The 25331-nt window shown below is 44.0% G+C and overlaps 1 protein-coding gene across 1 annotated transcript in view; it reads right to left on the bottom strand.

Moving 5' to 3' along the window:
* The window catches only part of CD226 (CD226 molecule), a 93033-nt gene that overhangs the window by 54884 nt on the left and 12818 nt on the right, over window positions 1-25331 (bottom strand). The window lies entirely within an intron of this gene.

Below are 25331 nucleotides of genomic sequence, written 5' to 3'. Positions count from 1 at the left end.
GCAAAAATCTCCAGTTAATAATAGCAACAGCATTTAAAGAAAAGCAAGCTGAATATTCACTCTTACAGCTCTCTTTTGACTATCTGAATATAAGCCTCTTTCACTTGGGAAAAATATCTTATACGTATGGTGCCATCACTAAGAAAGGAGAAGGCTTCTGGGGACCTTCAACTCTCAGACATTCGTGTTCTCCGTAACAGATAAAGGCAAGTGATGAAGGGGAGAATGGAAAAACCTGGTTCAATGCTTGGTGTCTCCAAGCAGTGAGCTCCAAACAGCCCTGCACTGCAGGGAGCTCTGTAGACTTGAGAAGGGGCCATGCGCGACGTGGACACTGACGAGATTTCAGCACTCCCTGCAAACCCCCTGGGCCCTCTATACGCTGTGGGGGTGCACCTACCCCTGTGTGCTTCTCTCCCTAACAGCCAGTAGCTGCCACTCTTCACTGGGACCACCCAGGGGTTGGAACCTGCTGTGCCTGGGAACCCACACACCGAGAGGGACCCTTACTCAGGCCTGACGGGGTGCGATCCTCTGCCCTGTGGTTGGCTGGCCCAGCTTCACCAGCAGCATCTTACCCGGACTCATAAAGACATCTTCCCAGCCTTCACCACATGATGTTTTCAAAATCAGTAGAGAAAAGAGAGAGAGAGAGAGATCTGGAGATTAGCAAGGGTATCACAGAAAGAAAAAAGAACACAGGGGCGTTGCAGAACATAGAATGGTAGAGCTCTGACCACAAAACGAGTCCTTAAATAAATATGCTTAAAGGATTTGACATCCTCAACAGATCACAGATCGGATCATTTTTCCATTTAAATTTCTCATTTCTCAAAGTGAAAGAAGGACTGGCTTGGCCACAATCGGAAAACAAACAAAAATGTTTACTACTTCAAATAATTGTATAATAATGCATGCATATGGAAAGAAAAATAGTGTAGATGAGCCTGTTTGTAGTGGGGGGAAAATGACGCAGATGTGGAGAAGGGACTTGCGGACAGCAGGGGAAGGAGAAGGTGAGATGAACTGAGAGAATAGCATTGACATATAGACGCTACCGCACGTACAGCAGATAGCTAGTGAGAGCCCGTTGTGTAGCACAGGGAGTGGAGCTCAGCGCTCTGTGATGAGCGGGTCGGGGGCATGGAGGATGCGAGGGAAGCTCAAGAGAGAGGGCTTTATGTATACATATAGCTGATTCACTTTATAGTAGAGCAGAAAAACTAGCACAACACTGTAAAGCAATTACACTCCAATAAAAAATTTTACTTCCTAAAACGGAAAACTACCTGAAGCAAATTTAGAATTTCCTTAATCTATGCTTATGCATAGATTAATGCACTTCATGCATTGATTAATGCATAGATTAATCTATTTATGCATATATTCATAACAGATTTCACTAATCTATGCTCATGCATAGAATAATCTATGCTCGTGGGTTTTCCATGTGGCACTAGTGGTAAAGAATCCATCTACCAGTGCAGGAGACATAAGAGATGCAGGTTTGATCCCTGGGTTAGGAAGATCCCCTGGAGAAGGAAATGGCAACCTACTCCAGTGTTCTTGCCTGGAGAACTCCATGGACAGAGGAGCCTGGCGGGCTACAGTCCCTAGGGTCCCAAAGAGTCAGACATGACTGAAGTGACTTAACACACACGCACACATGCTCGCTCATGCATTAAAGTGTGAATTTTTTTTAAAGATCACCTTTAAATTGGTAAATTTCCATCTATGTTGCTCTTGAGTGACAACCGGAGAGCATTTACCATTACATTCCAAGAGCGGGGTGAGCGCCAGTGATGGTGGAGAAGGAGGTAGCTGTGGTCCCTCCGCCAGCACGGATCTCAGAGGCAGGAGAAGGCACTGTGGATACAGAGCGCGTCATCCACAGCCCAGGAGTCCTAGTCAAACGGTTGTTACTGAGCAAAGGACCAGTCCAAAGGAAACAGGCGAGAACTCAGATAGGCCAAGAGGGTGATAGAGGGTGATAAACCACCCTGTACAAAGAAAGGGGAAGGAAAGAAGACGCTTCTCATCAAAGGGCACAAGGAAGAAATTGGCATCTCACACCTTCTCCATCCCTGGGTCAGATCTTCTCGACTTCCTCTATAATCCCTAGTGATCCTAATGAAGTTTCTGGACACAAAGTAAGTTGGTGAAAATACCTCACGGTTATTAGAGGACATTTCCAAAATTTGGAAAGCTGTGTTACTGTATTCATATTTTCCGAGCGTTATTTCAGAGCAGTGATCAAAAGTGTCTATGATTTATAATACTGTCCAAGAGTTCGGTCTGTAAATATTATATCAGGAAGTAGACGTTTTCTGGCTCTGAAATCCTTTCTACAAAAGGATTCTGTGCACCACATCCAAAACAGCTCTGCAGCCCTTAGTCTGCCAGGTGACCGCGTGCTAAGAAGTCTCTGCACTGCTGAGCCTGTGAGGAGTTTGATGAGATCCGCCTTGACTGTTTCCTGTCAACCACCTCTTATTAGTGCCGGTGGCAATAAGAAGAAGCAGTGGAACTCAGTTCATTACCACTGTGAGAAATGAAACTCACAGTGTACACCTTATATCAATATATTCATGATGTTCGTGGATCCAGGGCAAAATATTTTTATTTCGATTTGCACCTGAGGTTGGCAGTTCCTTAGCAAGGGCTCTTTCGATTTTCTCACTGCAGAGCTGTAGAGTTCGGTATTTCTGCCAGGTCCTATATATCACTCTTTTAGAAAAGTAGTTCTACCAAAAGAAATTGGAAAGAGAAGAAAGGCCAAGCTAGACCAGACTTTCGGCCCTTTTTCTAATTGAGAATGACAACCGAAACCATTTCAGTTGCATTCAGCTGTCATTCTGTTACTCCCAATAAAATAGCCATGTTCACACTCTAAAGTAACTAACACACAAATAACCATCAATTGAGGACCTACCACATTTAAGACAATGTTCTGAGTTCTGAGGCAAAACCTAACAACAGTCAAAGGGATTACAATTAATAATGTAAGAGGTCCTGACTCATCTGAAAATGAATTGGTACAAGAAAAAGCCCACGAAATATTTCTGAACCCTTTTAACATATCCTGAGTTTTTTAGGAATTCTATTTCTAGACAGTTTGAATCAGAGTGGATTTCACTTTGAAGTATCAGAACTTCACCATAAGTTGTTCATTTTGAAAACAGCATTGTTGTGACAACGCCACTCAAGGTAACTGCATCTTCAGTGGCACATGAAGTCACGGTTCACAGTGATTCTAAACAGAGTGGACACATTTGACCACTTTATTTTGTCTTTTCACATAATAAAGCCTTAATACTTATGCATTAAAGTATAGACTCAGTTAAGTTCAGTCGCTCAGTCATGTCTAACTCTTTACAAACCCAAGGACTGCAGCACGCCAGGCTTCCCTGTCCATCAACTCCCAGAGCTTGCTCAAACTCATGTCCATTGAGTCAGTGATGCCATCCAATCATCTCATCCAACCTTCTCCTCCTGCCTTCAATCTTTCCCATCATTAGGGTCTTCTCAATGAATCAGTTCTTCGTATCAGGTGGCCAAATTATTGGAGCTTCAGCTTCAGCATCAGTCCTTCCAATGAATATTCAGGACTGATTTCCTATAGAATTGACTTGGTTGGATCATGAACAGTATGAAAAGTATAGACTATCTTATTTCTTGTTACTTCTCCTTGAAATTATGCTTAAAGCACTAAGTTTACTCTGTTAAAATGGTTTGTGTAGGTAGGTTTTATTATCTAAGAATATGATATGAAAATAGTTAAAGGGATTTATAAAGTATTGATTATGAAAGATAACATTGACTCTAACAGGATTCAGAATCACTGCTACCTTAATTTTTATAGTCTTATCATGTATCTATTTTTGGCTGTGCTGGTCTTCGTCACTGCACAGGCTTTTCTCTAGTCGTGGCGAGCAGGGGCTGCTCTCCAGTTGCGGTACACGGGCTTCTTAGCGCAGGGGTTTCTCCTGTTGTGGCTCCCGGGCTCTAGAACATGGGCTCGGTAGTTCTGGCACAGGGGTTTAGCTGCTCCATGGCATGTGGGATCTTCCAGGACCAGGGATTGAGCCCATGTCTCCTGCATTGGCAGGCAGATTCTTTACCATTGAGCCACCAGGGAAGCCCTACCTTAGTTGACTAGTAAGTGAAAATATACAGACAAGTTTAGGCATCAAGTGATCAAGTAGCCTGTGCAATATACTCTTTAGTCTAATAAAGAAATCCACTATTAATGTCACTGACCAAAGACCCTGGGTACTTTCTTTTTGCCATGGCTCTCCACATGTTAGAATTCACCTAAAAGCTGCATTAAACGTGTAAACACTGGAAGCAAATATGAACCAGGAAAAAGAAACAGATTTCTTTTTCAGATTACAATTAGTTCTCAAACACAGTTTGCAGCCTTGAAGAACTTAGATAAATATGTCTCTTAGGAATGTGTGTGTCCTCTTGTTACATGTCATTTTTTTAAAAGCAGAAACTAATTAAAATGGTTATATCTAAACCCTGCATTTGGCATCTCTCCGGCCTATCTTGCTGTAAACACTTCCTCTAAATTAGGGGTGACTTCCATTTCCCCTGCACAGTAGAGACTTTCCTCCAAAGTCTGCAATTTAATTTCCACCTCCATCATTTTAAATATTTTAAAGTCATCATTTTACACTTTCCATTTTCCTCTAAAATTGCCTTCACTGATGGCTTCCTAACTCCATTATCTTGAAATTACATTTATCCCATTTATGGGTTTGCCTTTTAAAAACAAAACAAAAAGCTGTGCAATTGGGGGATCAGCGTCTAATCATGGGATGTGTTGGAGCTGGCCGTCGTGATTACAGAATACTCCCTAATGTGCTGCAGTCAAGGTGAGGTTTATCATAGTTGTCTATTTCATTTCAGAGGTCTACTGTGTAGAGTAACAGATAGGAGAATGAAGCATCTTTTTTGTCTGTCAATAGAATCAACTGTATTCAACAGCAAAAGTAATTCACTCATAGGTTTAAATTAGGTATCTAAGCGATGCATAAAAATAAATCACTGGTGGCTTCAAGCTACCAGAAATAACCACCAAATGATGATTTGTGAGTTGTGATACACCACAAACAAAACCCAAAACCTCACTGCATATTTCAGGAAAAGATTAATTTAGCGCTTACTTACTTATAAAATCATATAAGATAAATAAACCAAAACCGATTTTAAATAATAGAAGTTACCAATATGCTAGCCTTAGGGAGTAATTTAGTATGACATTGACCATCCACCCGTCTCCACTTTCCCTCCCCCCAAATGTTATTTCAACTCTAAAATGAAATACATCTTCTGAAAAAATTCAAAATAAAAGGTAAAAAATTAGGCTGTCAGGCTAATCTGTATGAAATAAAATGTTTTCCAGAAAGCTATGACTCAACACATTTATCATCTCAACTAGAAACAGTCCTACGTTTGATTCACTGAGTAATATGAAAAAGTATATTTTCTTGATATTTAAACAAAAGGTAACTACAAAATAATATTTTACAATGAGTCATTCCCAAGGAATTAGAGATCTGACTTCATCTTCTGTGATGAATGGTTGAATGGTTCATCAACTACAGCAGAAACCTACTCCGGGCATGAACCACGCATATGCCTTCTGTATCCAAGAGAACACCAGGGAGGATTTTTACACTCAGTATGTGTATGTGATCAGCATTCATCACAGCCTCAGTTTTGCTCTGAGAGGTGTTAAAAGAACTGACTTACTGCATGTCACTTCTGAGCCTTTGTGACATGGTATCCTTCTGATGGTGTCTATCCTGGTAAACACATCCCCAGATGCAGTAAAGACTCCGCCTGCCAATGCAGGGGATGCAGGTTCGATCCCTGGGTGGGGAAGATTCCCTGGAGGAGGAAATGGTAACCCACTCCAGTATTCTTGCCTGGAGAATCCCATGGACAGAGGAGCCTGGCGGACTAGAGTCCACGGGGTCGTGAAGAGTTGGACACAACTTAGCGACTAACCCACCGCCACCACATGCCCTGTTACCTGGTTAGAAGCCAAACTTACTCTTCCCCTGCTCCCCCTCCTCGGCTAATGCACCTCCAAATCCTCTCACTTGTGCTCCCCACATGCCTTCACACACCCCCTCCCTACATCCCCTCTTGGGAGATTCTTATCGTCCCCGCTGCCCTGGGTGGTAGCAATAGGCTGAAACTGACACTTTCTACTCAGGCCCATTTCACCTCCATCCACCCCTCATCGCAGAGTCAGAGCAATCCTGGGAAAAGACACAGCTGGCCCCGTAAATCCCCAGTTTGAAATCCTTGAATGTACCCTCAAAGCCTGCATGGGGCCAGTTTTGCCAGCCTGCGGCGTTGGTGCACACCGGTCCTCCCGTCCCTGAGTTCACTCTTGTCCGCCCTCACACCGCTCACACGAGGTCGCCCCTGCCTCCCTGCATCCTTTCCTCCTGCCCCTTCCCTGGCTGCTTCCCCCGGTTTTGCAGTCAGGTGTGGATTCTCCTGTTAAGCTTCTCTGTTTCACTCGTCCTTTTTCTCCTCCTGCTAGTTTAGACCAACCTCCCTCAACTTATGCCCATAGTTTAACCTGTACGGTTGTTGACTTTAAAAAAATAGAACAGAAGGACTTACATATTTTCCTACCCAATTTTGTCTTGACAGTTTGATTTACATATTTGCAAATTGTTGCTTTTATCTTTCATTCTTCAGAACATTAGATAAGCCCTGAGTTTTGTATATAAACCTTTTTTTTAAATTCCTTATATAACTTGTTGGCAAAAGAGAAAAAAAAAAAAGTCATTAAAAATGACCAGAGGGACTTCTCTGATGGTCTGGGGGTTAAGAGTACACGATCCCAATGCAGGAAGAATGGGTTTAGTCTCTAGCTGGGGAACTAAGTTTCTACATGCTGTGGGCACAGCCAAAAGGGAAAAAGAAAAAAGGAAATGATCTGAGACTGAGACTCCAGTGTCATAATTCATTCATTGCTCGCTGTGCTTTGAGATCACAGTGGGAAGGTTTAGTGAAAAATTTTTTTTAATGAGTAGTTCGGATTCCCTCTGAAAAGGAGTAATAGGGCTTGATAATTGCCGAGCGCCCCTGGTGTCAAACCTTGGAAACGGCTGGAGTGCTGGGTGTGCGCTTATGCTGAGTCTTGCAGATTAAACGTCTGGGGCAAAGCTGTGATGGCGCAGGGGAGTGAGTTGGATGCAGTTCTGTGTGGACACATGGGAAGGCAGCAGAGGAGACAGGCAGAGGAGAACCTGTGCAGGGCCCAGAAACTGAACAATGAAGAGGACTTGGGAAACCACGGAGCTGAGCGATGATTCGGCCACCAAAATGAGAGCAAAGAGCCACGGGGAGAGAAACATCAAGCCCACAAAGAGGGTGAAACTTTACATGGTAAGCATTTTGACAGGAGAGGCTTCAATCACTGCATCGAATGAGACTGGACATTATCTTGGCTAACTTGCCGCCTCGTTTCTCCAGGGTAACCTGACACTGGCTGGGGCCACTGTCCTTCCATCATGAGTGCTGGGGAAGCTCGAGCCACTCAAACGCTGCAGAAAAGCTGCCGGGGAAATGGTTCCAAAAAAACCTGACCTTATACATGACTACAACAGAATATCCAACATACTCCAAAGGAAGCCATGAACCAGGAAAATTTATCACATAGGACAAAATATTTCATTTGCACCATGATATTTACAGGGTCATCTGGAAGGTAGACAAAACCCTTCAAACAATGGCTGATGACTGTAAAGTCATGACTCTTTGTTTTTTTTTGAAAGAACTGAAGGCAAGAAGATTATCTCAATTTTAAGAATAAACAAATGGTGAAGAGACCGAGCATATCATCTCTGTGTGAAGTGAGTGGCCTTCTGCAAAGCATATTTTCACCTAATCTTGCTGAACAACACAAGGCAAGACCGTGGAGTCTAGCAACAAAGGATGGTTTATCATGGCTGGTGCGTGAGTGCTAGTAACGAGGTGTGGAACTTGCTGAATAGTACAGGACGCTGCATGACGATTCTGCAAATCAAGTTCTTCCAAAAAAGAGTCAATGGTATCCTGAGGACCGTGAACCACCCCCTTACTGTCATCTGCTCTGTTCTCACTCTTTCTTCCTAGACTCAACCCCAAACTGGCAAGCACTGAAGATAATCTTCACTGTCTCCCTAACCTCAGGAAAGACACGGCAAATGAACCCACTGCTGTCCCTTACTGGTTCTGATAAAAGGTGACCTCGTCTCTTTGAGCTTCATATTTCGAAGCTTCACGTCACGTGTTCTGAAACACAGGAATTTCCCCACAGAAAACACACTCCTGTGCATATATGTGGAATTTAGAAAAATGGTACAGATGAACCTACTTGCAAAGCAGAATAGAGACGAGACATAAAGCAGAAACGTATGGACACCAAGCGGGGAAGGGGGGCTGAGATGAATTGGGAGATTGGGCTTGACACACATACACACTGTATGTATAAAACAGGTACAACTAATGAGAACCCAGTGTACAGCACAGGGAACTCTGCTCAGCGCTCTGAGGTGACCTGAATGGGAAGGAAGTGTAAAAAAGAAGTGACACTCCCCCAGTGGCTCAGTGGTCAAGAATCCTTCTGCAAAGCAGGAGACACGGGTTCAATCCTGGGTCAGGAAGATCCCCTGGAAAAGGAAGTGGCAACCCACTCCAGTATTCTTGCCTGGAGAGTCCCAAGGACAGAGGAGCCTGGTGGGCTACAGTCCATGGGGTCGCACAGAGTCGGACACGACTCAGAGACTGAGCATGCATGCACACATATATGTACAGTTGATTCACTTTGCTGTAGTAGAAACTAACACAACATTGTAAAACAACTGTGCTCCAGTAAAAATTTTTCTTAAAAAAGAAGAAAGAAAACACTCCCCTGTTACTTTCAAATGTCCATTCAGACATGAGATGAAAGGATGCCCTGAGAAGCCCTTATTGTCCTCCTAAGGCATCCCTTTCTTTTCTTATTATCTTATTTGACGAATCTTATCTCTTCTCTCTTTTACTTTCATGAATATATGTCTTCTGCATCTCTCACTCTACACAGCACTACTCTTAACTCTTCCCTCAAAACAAAACAACTTTGGCACATTCTCTTTGATGTGGTATGCTGTGCTTAGTGGCTCAGTTGTGTCTGACTCTTTGTGACCCCAGGGACCATACCCTGCCAGGCTCCTCCGTCCGTGGAGATTCTCCAGGCAAGAATACTGGAGTGAGTTGCCATGCCTTCCTCCAGGGGATCTTCCCAACCCAGGGATCAACCCAGGTCTCCTGCCTTGCAGGTGATTCTTCTACTGTGTGAACCACCAGGGAAGCCCAAGAATACTAAAGTGGATAGCCTATCCCTTTTCCAGGGGATCTTCCCAACCTAGGAATCAAACCAGGGTTTCCTGCACTGCAAGCAGATTCTTTACCAGCTGAGCTACCAAGGAAGCCCCTTTGATGTGCTAATTTGGGCCAATTAACAAAAATAATATTTAACATGTCCTCAGTACTTACACCTTGACCTGAGATGTGACACTATCTGGGGAGTGTTTCATTGAATCTCAAAACCACCCTATTTAAAGGCTCTATTTTTATCCTTCTCACTTTCAAGATAAGGTAACAAAGTCATGGCTATGGAAGCCATAGTCAGTATTTGAATCTGAAACGTGATTAACAGAAAGAACCAAGGGCTCCTGATGGACCAGAATGGTAGGTGTCTATCTTACAGCACATCACAGCTCCTGCTTTGACATCTATAAACCACTGATCCTGGAGCCCTTTTGATAAAAACGCCATCTCCCACGTGCAGTGCCAATCGGCTGTACGTGTCCTCCTGTTATCTTCATACAACCAGTCACCGTCATCCTCAACAGCATTTGTTTTTCACACCCAGGTTGTGGAGACAGACATCCGCCTCTCTTCCGAGAGCTCAGTCTTCCCCAGTTGTAAGTCTGACGGTGACGGCCTCTGCCACGCAGACCCACAGCCCAGCACCCCGGCCCGAGCACCGTCCGCAGCTCCGCCTCTCTGCCCTCGCCATCCGTACCTCACACCCTCCTCTCTGCCCGAATCCCATCAAGTCAAAACACTCAGAACCAGGTGAAACGGGGGACACGCGGTGCTGAAACGGGAAGGGAGGAGCCCTCTATGGCTCCACCCCCAAATAGATCCAAGGTGGGAGATGGGAGACTGAGAGGCATGGAGAGTAGATTTGAAGCAGAAATACGGTAACGAAATAGCAAAATATGGCCTAATGTTGGAGAGGAGGGGTCAGGTTGCAGGGTGTCAAGACTGGAGGGAACTGACCAATAGAAATCCATCTTTATCTCCACCTTTCTTAAAATGTGCTGTCCCGGAGTGAAGTCTCCATCGACCCCACCCCAGTCCGGGAACTGACCAACAGAAATCCATAACTTTATCTCCACCTATCCTGGAGCCTAAGGAAATTCAGTGGATTAATGGAAAACTTACGAGAAACTGACAAGCTTGATCGAAGCGACATGTCTAATTTGGGGTGGAAAGAGGTTACTCAATAAAAATCAATAGAATATTTTGCCTTCGGACAAAAGAAAATGTTTCTGGGAGACAGATACAGCATCGTTTATAAAAGAACAGCATACACGGAAATCGTCTGAATAAGAAAATGTTACATAAACACCAAATTACAAAGTAGGCACTAACTTCTTGGTGTTTTTTTTTTTTTGAAAGTTAGTAGTATCATCATTTTATTTTGTTCACTGGAGAGATCATTATGTGAAAAAATATTCTTTCTATTTTTTATATTTTCCTTTAAGTTATTTTAAAGTGAAAGTATTAATTGAAACTCAAAATGATAAAAGTGAATCGACATATAATGCTGAATGTTAAAGAAAACACAAAAGAAAGTTTATATAGGTAGGTGGCATAAACAACGTTTCACTAACAAAGTTATACATAAATAGCTTTAAGTTCTATCTTCTTGGGCTTGGGTTGTTCTTTGGACCTTCGAGCCAATACTATAAAACTTAAGAGGAAAATATTATGCAAAATGGAAGAGGAATGAAAAGTTAAACTGGTGGACTCCTTAGATGTGTCTACAGTCCATTGTGAATTCCTCCTCTGAAAAAGCTATCTATGCTCTGAATTTGGGTTGTACATATAACTGGTCTATGTGTCCACAGAAAATAAAAATACCTTGAAATTTATATCACATTGTGAAAGGGAATAAATACATGCTATGCACTTTGAAGCACCTATCACAATCCAAATGACTAAAGGCAATTCTAACTAGAAAGCAAATGAAAAAAAAAGAAAACTGGAAATTCTGCATAAGTAGAAATGATAACAAAATGCACATTTCCTGGTTAAAAAAATAAAAGATATAGTTGAAAGGGTAAAAATCCCAAAAGAAACCCCAAGACTACTGAAAAACACTGTTTTGAAAGCCCGGGGGAAGTAAGTGCTGCAGATCTAAAGGGCTGGGTGTTTGAAACCAAACCCCTCACGGCTAGGCTGGCAAAGGGAAAGTGCCACAGACGGATGAAGCTCTCACCCACAGACAGACCTTCAACTGAGAGTGATGAAGCCCAGAGGTACAAATGAGTAACCGAGCCAAAAGAGTATCTGAAAAACACCGTGCAAAAGACTACGGAATCAATGCCAAAAAGTTTTACAATACATCAAAGAGAGAAAGTGAGTGACAGAAACTTGATGGCATTTGAAACTAGCACACACAACAAGTTTTCGAGAGAACAAAAAGAAAATGAGAATAAGGACACGTAAGGAATGATCTGATTCCATCTTTCTGGGGCAAGCTATTACGTTAGGGAATTTCCAAACTTCCCTATTAGAACAGAGAGGTAACAGGTTACTCTAAAGAAATGATGAGCACTTGATCTAACTCAGGAACTGGATAGAGAAATGACCTCTCCAGGAATAGTTTCTCCTCCACTCAGAGTTTCTCTGCAGATGCCAGGCCCAGTTTGTTTGACGAAATGTGCATGATATTTACGAATGGGTACCATGCTTCAGAACAAGTATCTTTCCAGTGGGCACCATCTAACAGGGGAAGTCTAGATAGGTCATGAAATTGACTTCACTGAGGCCCCCTCCTGTCCAGAAAACAGGGAGAGCGTATTGGAACAGCACTTAGTGCATGCATGCATGCATGCTAAGCTGCTTCAGTCATGTCTGACTCTGCAACCCTATGGTTCATAACCTGCCAGTCTCCTCTGTCCATGGGATTCTCCAGGCAAGAATACTGGTGTGGGTTGCCACGCCCTCCTCCAGGGGATCTTCCCAATCCAGGGATCAAACCCCCATCTCTGACCTCTTCTGCACTGGCGTGTGGATTCTTTACCACTAGCGCCACCTGCACAAGCCAGCTATGCTATGGCAACTAGAAAGGCCACTGCAGCATTGTTCTCCAAACAGAAAGAAAGTCCAACTTGCCTCCTAGAATTTCCAAAGTAGACAGTGACGCAGCAAAGGAGCACCGATGGATGCACCAATTTAGGTTTCCAGAACTTCTTTCTCCACTTTCTAGTCACAGATACTGCAGAGCCACCTTCCCCTTTCCAAACTGACTCCTTCCCACTCTCCCGGCTTTCAGAAATCCAGGGCCATTCTGAATTTCCCTACCCATGCAATCAGGCTTTGGATCCTGTCAGTTCTACCTCCTAAACATTTGTCATGCATGTCCCCTGCTCTCCACGCCCATCGCCCTGAGTCCAGTCACACCTGCTCGGGCTGTGCTACCACAATAGCCTCCAGCCTGTGCTCCCTGCAGTCTCTCTTCCATGCAAACCCCTCCCCACCAGGCCCAATCCACTCCCCCTCCCCTTCAGTCGCCCACCCCTCCACCCGGCACACTGCACACTGCGTTGAATCGTGTTTGGTCCCTGCCAGCCTCTTCCATTGACCTGTCCTCACCCCCACCTCCTATTTTACCCTCCAGGACCGTGGACTCCCATCTCTACCATCTCACACATTTTTTGTTCTCTGGACCTCTATGCATGCTGCTCCTGCCACAGAGAACATGCCTACTAGGCTCCCTCTTTGGCCAACTCCTACCCCCCTTTCATTATCAGATACTCCTGCCAGCAGCTTGAACAATGGGAAAAATTAGGGTAGTCTTAAAGGTCCTGACAGCCCCCTTTGGCATTTCTCTGCATCAGAGCATCTATCATACTACGAATTGCTCTGCATCAGAACATCTATCATACTACCATCTAAGACCACCTGTTTTTCTCCCCTACGAACATATAAAGGGGGTGAGGGCAGGAGCTATTTCTTATCACTCATCACATTATCTCAAGTTCCTGATGGGCTACCTGGCAACTAGTAACTGCCTACTCTGCAATTGTGGAAATAGTCTCTTTTTTTAGACTCAGTAATTCATTTACTCAGCCATTAGTTATTGAGTGCTTATTATATATCAGGTGCTTTACTTAATTAACAGCATCAGTTCTAACATGAGTGCTGAACCTTTATTCTTTCCATATATAACAGGTACTAGTGATGATAGGTAATACTGATTGAACCTTACACTGTACCGCTGTAATACTGACTGAATCCTACACATTGTATTTATATTATCTGGTTTAATTCTCTCACTAAACCTGTAAAATAGGGAGTTGCTATGCTCTTTACAGGTATATTTTCATACAGTGCCTTTGTAGGTATCTTTCCATTGGGATCAAGGTATATGATCGGCTTTTAAAATTTTGTTTTTGAAATTTGAAAATCTATACTTTAGTTAATAATATTGTATCACATGTTAATGGGGGGGTACAACATAATATTTCTTTATATCCTCAGTATTGGATTAGAAGTTTCAAATGTCATTCAAATTTTATTTTTAAAAATCACTAAGGTAACAGAGTTTCTAGACTTTTAGTGGTAATACTAGATGCCAAAATACGTGGAACTGTATCAAAGTTTTGAGTGAATATATAAATTAGAGCTCTAGCACTGTGGAAACGCTCTTGACACAGAACAAGAAGATATTACCTTTTAGGGGGCATGGGAAGGGAATCCAATGTGCCCACCAGGTACCCAGCATCTGCTGTGACCTCACAGGGCCTGGACACGTGATCTCATTAATGCTCAAGCGTGCCCCCTAGGTACCCACGATTATCCCCGTTCTATAGGTGAGTAAACAGGAAGAGACTTTCCCGATGTCACAGGAGTACTAGAAAGAAGGGCAGACACGGAACCCAGAGTCCTCTGCCAACAGATCCATTTTCGTTCTCACCGTCACGAAGACAAAAAGCCACACAAATGGGAGCGAGAATTTCTCTAAACAGAAAACTGTCAACAGTGAAACTGCCCATGAGTTAATCCTGTAACTAAACTCACTATTGTGTATTTAATATATGCTATTTCTATATTTATATTTAATTGCCATAAACTTTATATAACATCCAAGTGACCATTTTCCCCACCTTAAGTGTGCAGTTCCATAATGTTAGTATATCCGCACCATTATGTAACCAGTCCACAAAACTTTTCATCCTGCTAAACTGAAACTCTGTACTGCACCCACTAAACTTCCCCTGGGCCCCACCCCGCTCCTTTCTGTTTCTATGAATTTGACGGCTCTAGGTAACCCATAAAAAGGGATCGTGCAGGATTTGCCATCTTGTTACTGGCTTATTTCACTTAGAATTATATCCTCAAGGTTCATCCAGATAATTTCATGTGTAAGAACTTCCTTTTTAAAGACTAGATAGCATTTACTGCATGTCTTTACCACATTTGCTTACCCATTTATCCCTCCTCGGAGACCTGCGTTGCTTCCATCTTTTGGGTATTATGAATAATGTGTCTAGGAACTTGGTGTACTAAACTCACAATATATTCACAAATAATGTGCTAACAGATATCATAACAAAATGTCATCCTTGTGGATGACACTAAACCTTTCTGTGTGTGAATAACAAACCAGTAGGGTGAATTACCAAAGTATCTTAGCAAGCTGTGAATTATGCACAAAAGTGGTTAGATATATTTTAATAAATGCTCAATGGAAAGAAAACTTTGGGGGTAAAAAAAATCTCCTCTATTTATCTTTTAGAATGAAGTTAATATAAATAATTAAATTATTTAGGGAAAAAACTACACCTCAAAGTACTCCAAACTCTATTTTATATATGAAGAAAGTGAAGTGAAAGTTAGTTGCTCAGTCATGGTGTCTGACTCTTTGCGACCCCATGGACTGTAGCCCACCAGGCTCTTCTGTCCATGGGATTTCTCAGGCAAGAATACAGGAGGGGCTTGCCATTTCCTCTTCCAGGGGATCCTCCCATCCCAAGGATCAAACCCATGTCTCCTGCATTGGCAGGCGGATTCTTTATCGCTGTGCCACCTGGGAAAATCAAATCTCTACTTACTACCCAGGAAAGAACTTTACACTTCAGGAAGTTATTCAGAAGAAGGCATTCTGTTTCACATAATTGTCTCTGGAATAAATGCTTTTTACCTGTCTACTTAACACTCTTTTACCAAGTCACCCTTATGTGCTAAGTTCTTTTTCTCCCTACACTCTCATGGTTTGTCCTTCACTTTCTGCTTTAACGCATTTTCAAAATTCTACATTAAGACTATTTACTTCATGGGGTATTTCAAGGATTAAATGAAAGAATCCATGAAAGCCTTTAACCCTGCCCAGGGCTGCGATGTAATAAACATTCAATAAACCACAGTTACTGATGCAAAAGAATCACCAGCCAAAGCTCTGCACACTCAGGGCTTCACCACACTTACATCTCCAGCCCAACTTCTCTTGGGCTCTGACTCAAAATCCTCCTGCCTACAAGAAAGAGCTTCCCTCGGATGTCCTGAATTAAACCACTCAGCCCCACCCCAGACCGTCCCTTCACCCCATACACTCCAGTTCAGGAAATGGCAGCATTGTCTGCCTGGGATCTCAGGTTAAAACTGGGAACCACTCCAGCGGCCTCCTCCTCTTCATACCCAACATTCACTCCACAGCTCTCCTGCTGCACAGCCGCTATGTGAGCTCGTTCCGGAAACGGGGAGGCTAAGCAGACTGTCTGCCTCAGCTGGGGGTGGTCAGCAATGAAGGAGGCCAGGCACCCCTTATCTGCATGTAGAGCACAGATAACTGGAAACAGTCCTGGCAGGTCCAGAATCCAAAAACAGGGCAACGATGCTGTCATTCTGGGAAGATGACAGGCTATGTTACTCAGATCAGACCTTCACGTAAACACATGTAAATTATGAATAAACTTTTTAAAAAATACATAGAGGTGAGAAATAATAGCGCAATAAGGACAGAGATACAAGGATGAGATACTTCTTTTGAAAGTCTAGCCTTTTAGATAAGAAGAATAAGAGAAAATAAGGTAAAAAGAAAAGAACCCGAGATGGTGACTCCAGTGACACAGACTAGGAGCAGAACAGATTGGGGGGTGAGTTTATTTTTTAGAAATGTCATTTCAGTTCAGTTCAGTTGCTCTGTCATGTCTGACTCTTTGCGACCCCATGGACTGCAGCACGCCAGGCCTCCCTGTCCATCACCAACTCCCGGAGCTTGTTCAAACTCATGTCCACTGAGTCAGTGATGCCATCCAACCATGTCGTCCTCTGTCATCCCCTTCTCCTCCTGCCTTCAAGCTTTCCCAGCATCAGGGTCTTTTCTAATGAGTCAGTTCTTCACATCAGGTTGCCAAAGTATTGGAGTTTCAGCTTCAGCACCAGTCTTTCCAATGAATATTCCTTTAGAGATGCAGATATTTCTAGTAAAATACCAGGCTCCATTATTAGCACTCAGCCTCCTACTAAAAACTAAATAGGTGTGCTGCATGATTTAAAATATCTTAAAAGCACCAAATTTCTGACAACATGGGAGTCACCAGGAGCAATCTAGGAGCATGTAAGAAATTGGGGCCGTCAGAATGTGGGAGAAGCCCACTGGCCGGTCTCAGCAGACTTGGGCTCTGACTCAGCCTCACACAATGCAAGGGACACGGATGTCATAGCCCAGGGTCTCCCCGCAGGGGAATCGGGAAGACCACCTGTTGAGAGGCCTGAGGGGGCACACCCTCGTGGTGAGGATGAACCAGAACTAAACCGGGCCTCATCCACATGCCTAGGAGACCATGGAAACAAAGAAAATCCTTGAGTAGCTGTAAACCACAAGTCAGTTCTCATGTGAATTTTCAGTCAAAATTCTCATTACACCGGTGTGCTATAAAGACTAAAGCAATCCAGGATAACGCCTCTGTGAATGAAGGTCCCTGCATTCACAGAAGAACCGGCAACGCTTTATGAAGAGTGATGAGCAGCACAGAGTCAGAAACAGCCAAGTACTTAAGGAAATAAAGCAGTAAGAGGAACAATCAGCGATGGAGGTGGGGTGGGGGGACTGATATTGTAAATAGAGCCTTTTGATATGAGAATGTCAGACACAGATTACGAAGCCACTGTGTGTCTCCATTCTGGGAGCAATAGGAGGGTGTGTGCTGGGAAAAACAGCTTAGGATGGAGAGACAATGAGGATCTGGAGTGGCAGGTGAACGAAGTCCTCACAAAGCGCACAGGCGCGGGGCGGGGGCAGCGCTCCAGCAATGTCTAAGCCAAAGGGCTGGCAGCGGCAATGTTTTTTTGTTTTTTTTAAAAAATATAAGTTTTGACTCTTTGGGAAGAGAAGAAAATCAAAATAATGAGAAGCACGCTAGAAAGAGAATCAATATTCTACCGGTGTAAAATAGCTCGTGGGAACCTGCTAGAAACACAGGGAGCTCCACCTGGTGCTCTGTGATGACCCAGTGGGTGGGCTGGGCTGGGGAGGGAGAGAGGCCCACGGAGGAGGGGCCCACGGAGGAGGGGACGTATGTATACACACAGCTGACCCACGCTGTTGGACAGCAGAAACTAAAAACACGGTAAAGCAATTATCCTCCAGTAAAATTTAAAAAAAATAAATAAATGCTAAACAACCAAAAAGAAAAGGGGATTCTCTTAAATATGCCCCCTCTGCTTCAGCCCCACTTCTGTGGCCTCAGTGTAACTCTTCTTCCTCTCTTGTCTGACCTATTTCTCTAGCCGCTGCATGACTCTGCCGCGGACTGGGTGGCTTAAACCGCAGAGCTCTGTGCTCTCACAAGGCTGGAGGCAGGAAGTCGGCTGTCCTCCTGAGGCCACCCTCCCCGGGTTTTCACATGGCCGTGGCTTTGCGTGCGTCTGCATCCCAATGTCCTCTTCTTTCAGGAGAGCAGTCATACTGGATTAAGGCCCACTCCCGCGATGTCATCTGAGCTTGGTTCTCTCTTTACAGACAACTTCCGTATACAGTCGCCTTCTGAGGTACCAGGGATCAGGGCCTCAATATACGAATTTGGGGGGAATGTGACTCAGCCCACCGCCACCTCCGTACTTCCCCCTCACCTCTAACCCCCTGTAGACTCTTGTCTGATTTCTCTAAATTGCAAACCATTCAACTAATCAAAATTCTTAACCGCTCCTCATTGCCTAAAAGAAAATAAATAAAGTAGGACCCCTTAGAATGGAGTATGGTTGTGACACAAAGATGGAACCAGAGTGAACCCTCGCTACCCGCCCCCGCCCCACAGCAAAGAAAGCTGCTCTCTAAGCCCGAATGAGGCCTTGCACACACAGCTCCAAGTCGAGTATTCTGAAAACTGCCCCCACTCCTTCCAAATCAAAACCTGGAACCCCTGCAGAAAACAAAACAAATTTCTTCTCTGCTGCTCTCCGCCCCTTCAGGCTTGCCCCTGGGTATCACTAGCCATTGAAACTAAATTACACTCTGGCTTAACTCAGCAGCCTGGCACCCAAGCATACAGTCTCAATTTGCTTTTTGTACTATTACCATGAATTGATGCTTTTGAACTGTGGTGTTGGAGAAGACCCTTGAGAGTCTCTTGGACAGCAAGGAGATCCAACCAGTCCATCCTAAAGGAAATCAACCCTGAATATTCACTGGAAGGACTGATGCTGAAGCTGAAGCTCCAGTGCTTTGTCCATCTGATGCGAAGAACTGACTCATTGGAAAAGACCCTGACTCTGGGAAGGATCAAGGGTGGGAGAAGGGTTTGACAGAGGATGAGATGGTTGGATGGCATCACTGACTCGATGGACATGAATTTGAGCAAGCTCCGGGAGACAGTGAAAGACAGGGAAGCCTGCATGCTGCAGTCCATGAGTTCAGTCTAAGCGACTGAACAACAATGACTATTAGCACAAGCTCCCTCTAGCAGGAGGGCTGTCCTGCAAACAGCTCAATCATCCTCCAGCGTAAGAGGTTTCTAACCTCCCTCTATGAGTAAGCTCAAGCATCTTTTGTTTTCTGAGGCTTCCTGAATGACCCCCTCCCCTGCCAACAACCATTCTTCCAACACACACACACACACACACTACTATCCCCACAACCCTGTCACAACCAGCACCTCTTCTGTATATTGAATGGCATTAAAAATGATCCCTAAGCTGGAGATCAGAGACTGGGACATTTCTGTGTACCCTCAAACCTCACACAGCCAACATTCCATAACTATGTACTGAAGGGAAGCTGGAAGGGGGCGGGAAGCAGGCACCTGAGGAGGGGAAAGCCTTATCTGGTTGTGCACTGGTGGGCCATGCACACTCCCTCCCCTTGCTTCCTAGTCTCCCATCTGTCTTCTCCCTGCCTTGCCTCTAAGTGATCCCACACACATCTGCCGCAGGAATGGTCCCAAATAATGGCTGCAATCATGACTGACGTGCCACTTCCACGGTTCGGAAACTTTATTAAACACTGAAGAAGTTCAAAGCTACACCTTCCACTACTGCCCTTCCTCCACTCCTGTGATCTTTTTCATTTGCCCCAAATGCAAAGAGTGTTTCCCTTTTATGGGATTTTTCCCCTGATGCATTTTCCCCTGGAATCCTACCTAGATTCCCAGTTGGTGCAGACAGCTTTCAAGGTCCCCCAAGCGGTGAGCTAGTCCTCACATGTTATTCTCCGCTGCTCATCAACTTCCACCGGACATCACGGCCACTTGGTCCATGTGTTTACATAACGCAGAGGACCTACTTCCCTGTCTTAGATTATAAGCTTCTCGAAAATAATGACCTTCTTCCTCATCTCTCCTTCTCCTCACAGCAAACTGTAAATGTCTATTCAGTATCTTCAGAGAGGACTTAAAATGCTTTAAATTACTATTATCAACATTCATCCAATAAAAGAAGAACATCCCAAAGTGTCTTTCAACAGTAAGGTGTAATAACTAGCCCTCTGGTTCCACTGTACTACTTCCACTGAAAACATAATAGTCAGGGCTGTGTTCAGAATAAAAATTCAAACACTGTGTCAGCTTAAAGAAACACAATGCCTGTGATTAGAAATGTTTCCATCTTATTAAATATTCATTCTTTTTGGAAACATTTGTAGGATTTCAGGAAAACCGGAGGAAGAAGTAGCAAGTCCTATGTTAAATAGATATGCTTTGACTTATTTAAATGAGCAACTATGTTTCTTAAAAGATAGCAGGGACATAACTTGAGAATTGTGGTGTCACAAGCTAATGGGACACAAAATAATCTCATTTGGGGACATATGCTAATGTCACTGAGCTTTGCCTCAGAGACAAGTATGGAATCCCTGGCTGCTTCTCAGATGTAAAATGGCAGGTGCATCCACTTTCAACAGTAGCATCCAGTTTGTAAAGAGAAATAAATGTACTCTGTCCATTAGTGGAAGAGATTAGGTAGATGATCTAAAATTTTCTGAAGTCTTGGGGTCTTTCTATGTCAAGAAGGAAAGTATCCTGTACACAGGCATGCCCCTTTGGTACACTATTCTGGAAATGCCAGTGTTGGTATTAATAGCATACAGGATTTCACGTAGCCTGGCAAGAAATGGGACAAATATGGTCTTAAGAGGTAATTTGCCAAAATGAGACTGTTAAGTTCCTTAAGTATTCCGGTAGTTAAACGGTGCACAGAAACGCAGAACAGAATTCATGCTCAGACACCATCCTCACCGGCCCCACTAAGCCCAGCAGGTATGACGCATGTGGCTATTCACAGAGTTATTAAATGTGAATTCTGCATCTAATATCTTCGTCCTTAGAAAGCTTTCTCTATCAATCTTCTATGGAACACAGGTCTTTCTCTCTAGGCAGATTATGAAGACTTTTTTTTTTTTTTAATGTAAGTGGGTTAAATGGCTGAAGTCAGGGAAAATTTTCTCACATTGAGATTTATTGGGTAGTGAATAATCTCTCCAGGGAAGTAGCAGAAGCCCCATCAGCTACGTTATTTAATTAAAACTATTGTGGAGTAAGGAGAAGAGATGGTGCCTGGAGGAATAATTTCGCATTGATCCCTGAAGGATGGACTTGATAAACTTTAAAATTCTTAATGGTTTCAAAATCTTAACTGTCTTCAGAAATGTGCCTGAAGGAACAGAAGAACCATCCTGCTTGCGACCTCCCCTCCCTATAAAAACGAAAGGAAAACAAAAACCAGGAACCAAAGGCAGAGACCAAGTGATTTTCTGTCTATACTAAACCAGCCCCCTGCCCCAGCATCAGCTCAAAGAGACAGTGGGTTGCGGAGTCTCAAGCCCCTGGCCCTGAGAGCTTGACCTTTCACCTTGCTTCAGTTATTTATTTTCATTTCTCCGCTTTTAAACATCCAAAATCCAGCATTTTTATCTAATAAAATGCAAAAGTATCATTTTATACTCAGTCAGTACTGTCAGGATGCCTGTCCCCATAAGGTTTCTTTGAAGGTCCCTGACACCACCTCTAATCCTACGAGAAGCTTCTGAGCAAAGGTGCAGTGAACACACCTTCTCACCCCTTCATAGGAGAAATTTTTTTTTTTTTTAAGAATCTAGAAGCTGAGATGGTGCAGAGGAGGGTCTCGGCGTGTGTGGGCTGAAGGGGTTCCAGTTAACCCAGGGGTAGTGGAGGGGGTGGCTCTTACTCATACTTGAAGCCACAGTCCCCACCCTGCACTCACACCCACACGCCAGCAGCACCCACTCGGCAGGCAGAGGAAGCGTGTTCCAGAGGCTGCGGTTGGCAGCCACCTGAGCGCTGGGGAGAGAAGGGCTGTGGTCACGAGCGACAGAAGAGTGTGAGCTGGAGGAGGGAAACCCGAGAGCTGTGTGTCTGCGCGGCACTAAGGCGATTTCGAGGGCTGCAGGCGAGTGAAGCGCACCTTCCTGCGGTCCCACCAAAGCCATCCCCCACCCCGGGAAAGGAGAGCAGCTGGTCAAGGAAGGAGTGGGCTTGTGAAGTCAACAAAAACGCCCGCGGGCAAGGAGCACAGCCAGTGGCCTCCCCTGCTCTGGACGGCCTGGGTGCATTTTCCCACAAGCCTGCATGACCATTCTCTCCAGGGATGCAGAGGCCTGGCAGAGTGGGAGGGATTGAGTGATCCAAAAGGGCTCGCAGGCAACACCCCAGAGAGAGGTCTGTGCCCCGGCATGGATGAACAGAAAAAACTACTCTCATTAAAACCGAGGCAGAGGACGGGATGGCTCTTAACGGACATGAGTGTGAGCAAACTCCGGGAGATGATGAAGGACAGGGAGGCCTGGTGTGCTGCGGTCCATGGGGTCGCACAGTTGAACACGACTGAGCGACTGGAGAACAACAAAACTGAACTTCACCAGCCACTCAATTGTTGAGTTTAATTTTGTGTACAAATCCAGTATTGCCTTGTTTCAGAGTCGTTTTTTATGTCTCCCTTTTTGATTTTTTATTACAGAGCTCTACCCCGAAGACCGAGAGTTGAATCTCATGATGAATCTCAAGCATCTCCTCTAGGTTTAGCGACCAGAGAGCGAGTCAGTAGAAGCAAGCATGGCCCGCGTACTGGTGACTGTTCCACTTTCAGGCTCCCATTAATTTCACCCTTGAGAAGTTCAGTGACCGTGAACTCGCTCTCCACACGTCTTAAGATGCTCTTTATCGTCTGCCTCCTCTATCTGCTATTTTATTTCATTAAGGAGTGAGATTTCTCAGCCTTTAAAATATTTCTGCTTTCCTCAGCTGGCTATTTCTTATTGACACTATTTAATATCTTTTTCCCTTCCTTAAATGAAAAACTACTGAAATGTAACATTTTAGAGAACGCATTTTTCTTCTCATATATGTGTACAACACACAGTTGTATAGATGGGGAAACGCTCATGACTTACTTCTGAGCTTTTAAGAATGGACCTTAAGATCTTGAGTTTGGTATTTATTAATATCATTTATTATTATCTATTAGTAATCATTTGTTAATTCTTTCAATAGTAAATGTGAAAGAATTTTTCTACCTCACTTAAACAAACAAATAAAAAAATCCAACTTCAAAGCAAGAGCATGCATCTGATGGGCAAAACTGAAAGAATCTGGCAGGGATGAGACATGCTGGTGTGTCCTGGTGACACTTGTAATGGGAGAGTAAGAAAGACCCTTTCCAGTGGCCTCTTAGTCCCGTCTGGAATTACCACTGAAAGACAAAGAAGCCTTTTAGACTCAGTATCCTCCTCCATCTCTTGTCACTAATATATAAGGTAGTGTTAGTTTCTCTGTTTTCTTCCTTTCTTCTGAATTTGGGATAGATAACACACCAGCTGAATTGAGAGTATGAAAATATCTTGAGATAGATTGTAAAATATAATTTCCAAATACATCTGGATTCCTATGCCTCTTGAAGCATTAAGTCAGCAACACGCTGAAATAAACCAAGCCATGAACTGTAAACCAGAATAAACTGCATCTTCCCAACCCAGGGATCAAACCCAGGTCTCCTGCGTTGCAGGCAGATTCTTTACCATCTGAGCCACCAGAGAAGCACACGCCTAGGTGTTGTCTTGCAATGTGGGTTAAAGCAGAGCCAAAGTTGTGTACTTTTTAGATAATATTTGAAGTGATTCTCCTGAATGCTACTATCTCCTTATCCAAATATTCAAATTTACCTCCATCAGGGTGAACTTCAAATTCCCTGTTTCCAGGAAATTTATCCTGAATTTCCCGGTTGAAAGTAAATAGCACTTACTCTTGGCTTTAAATTATAATTTGCGATACACAACTTCTATCTCCCCTAATACTTTGTGTACGGTTTAGAGCTAAGATCGTGTCTCTCTAGTTTCCCAAGCACAGACATTATTTTAAATAGATCAGGCTCTCAATAAAGCCGTGATGAGTGAATTAGTGGATGAGTGATGTCATTCCCACAAATCAGCCCAGCCAGGTCTACCTGCCAGATCTGGGCCACTTTCCCATTTCCAGCTTTAAATAAATTTAAATCCTGAGATACCACAACTTTAGAAAAACCAACTGACAAGACAAGAGCAAATATTGACATTGACGGGCATAGCGATAAGACCCATCTAAGGCCAAGTGTCAGAGAAGGCAATGGCACCCCTCTCCAGCACTCTTGCCTGGAAAATCCCATGGATGGAGGAGTCTGGTAGGCCATAGTCCATGGGGTCGCTGAGTCGGACACGACTGAGTGACTTCACTTTCACTTTTCACTTTCATGCATTGGAGAAGGAAATGGCAACCCACTCCAGTGTTCTTGCCTGGAGAATCACAGGGACGGGGGAGCCTGGTGGGCTGCCATCTATGGGGTCGCACAGAGTCGGACACGACTAAAGCGACTTAGTAGTAGTAGTAGTAAGGCCAAGTATGGACGACATACAGGGAGTCTCATCCCACCCAGGAAAGAACAAAACCAGAAAGGAGACAGTAAGGAACACCCTCACTGTCCGAGTTGAGATGGGAGCAGGTGGGGCTGGAGTGCCGAAGAAGATAGGGTGAGAAGCCTGCGTGATACAGCGACACAGAGCACCTCTGCCATGAACACAGTAGCTCCCACACCAAGAGCCCCTGTCCTGCTTGAGTGTCCCCCACTTCCCTCCTCCCTGCCCCCAGTCCTCTCCAGTCTGTAACACGAATGCTCCCCACCAGCTTCAGTGTGACCATCCTGTGACGCGATGGTCTCAGCTTCCTCCCACCCACAAGAACTTGATTGGTTAACTGCCGTCTTCACATGTGCTGGGTGATCATCCAAATGTCTTCAGTCCTCAACTTTCTTTTGGTTCTCTGTTCCATAATCCCAACCCATTAACTGGTCAAAGGCTACTTTTCAACTCAATGTATTTGAAACCATTTGCAGTTACTTCCTCTCTTCCAAGACAAGCCATCTCCTAAGTTCCCATCTTTTTAAATGAAACCATCATTTTTCAGCCCTTGGATTATAAAAATTTGGACCGTTTTCCCTCTTCTGGACCTCTAGCCCAAATCAGAATGAAGATCTCACCGTTAATTTAGATAATTATCTGT

The sequence above is a fragment of the Bos mutus genome, chromosome 24, assembly GCF_027580195.1.
Source record: "Bos mutus isolate GX-2022 chromosome 24, NWIPB_WYAK_1.1, whole genome shotgun sequence".
NCBI classification, from domain to species: Eukaryota; Metazoa; Chordata; class Mammalia; order Artiodactyla; family Bovidae; genus Bos; species Bos mutus.
Note: the sequence above shows the minus strand (reverse complement) of the source record. Positions and strands in the feature narration are given on the sequence as shown.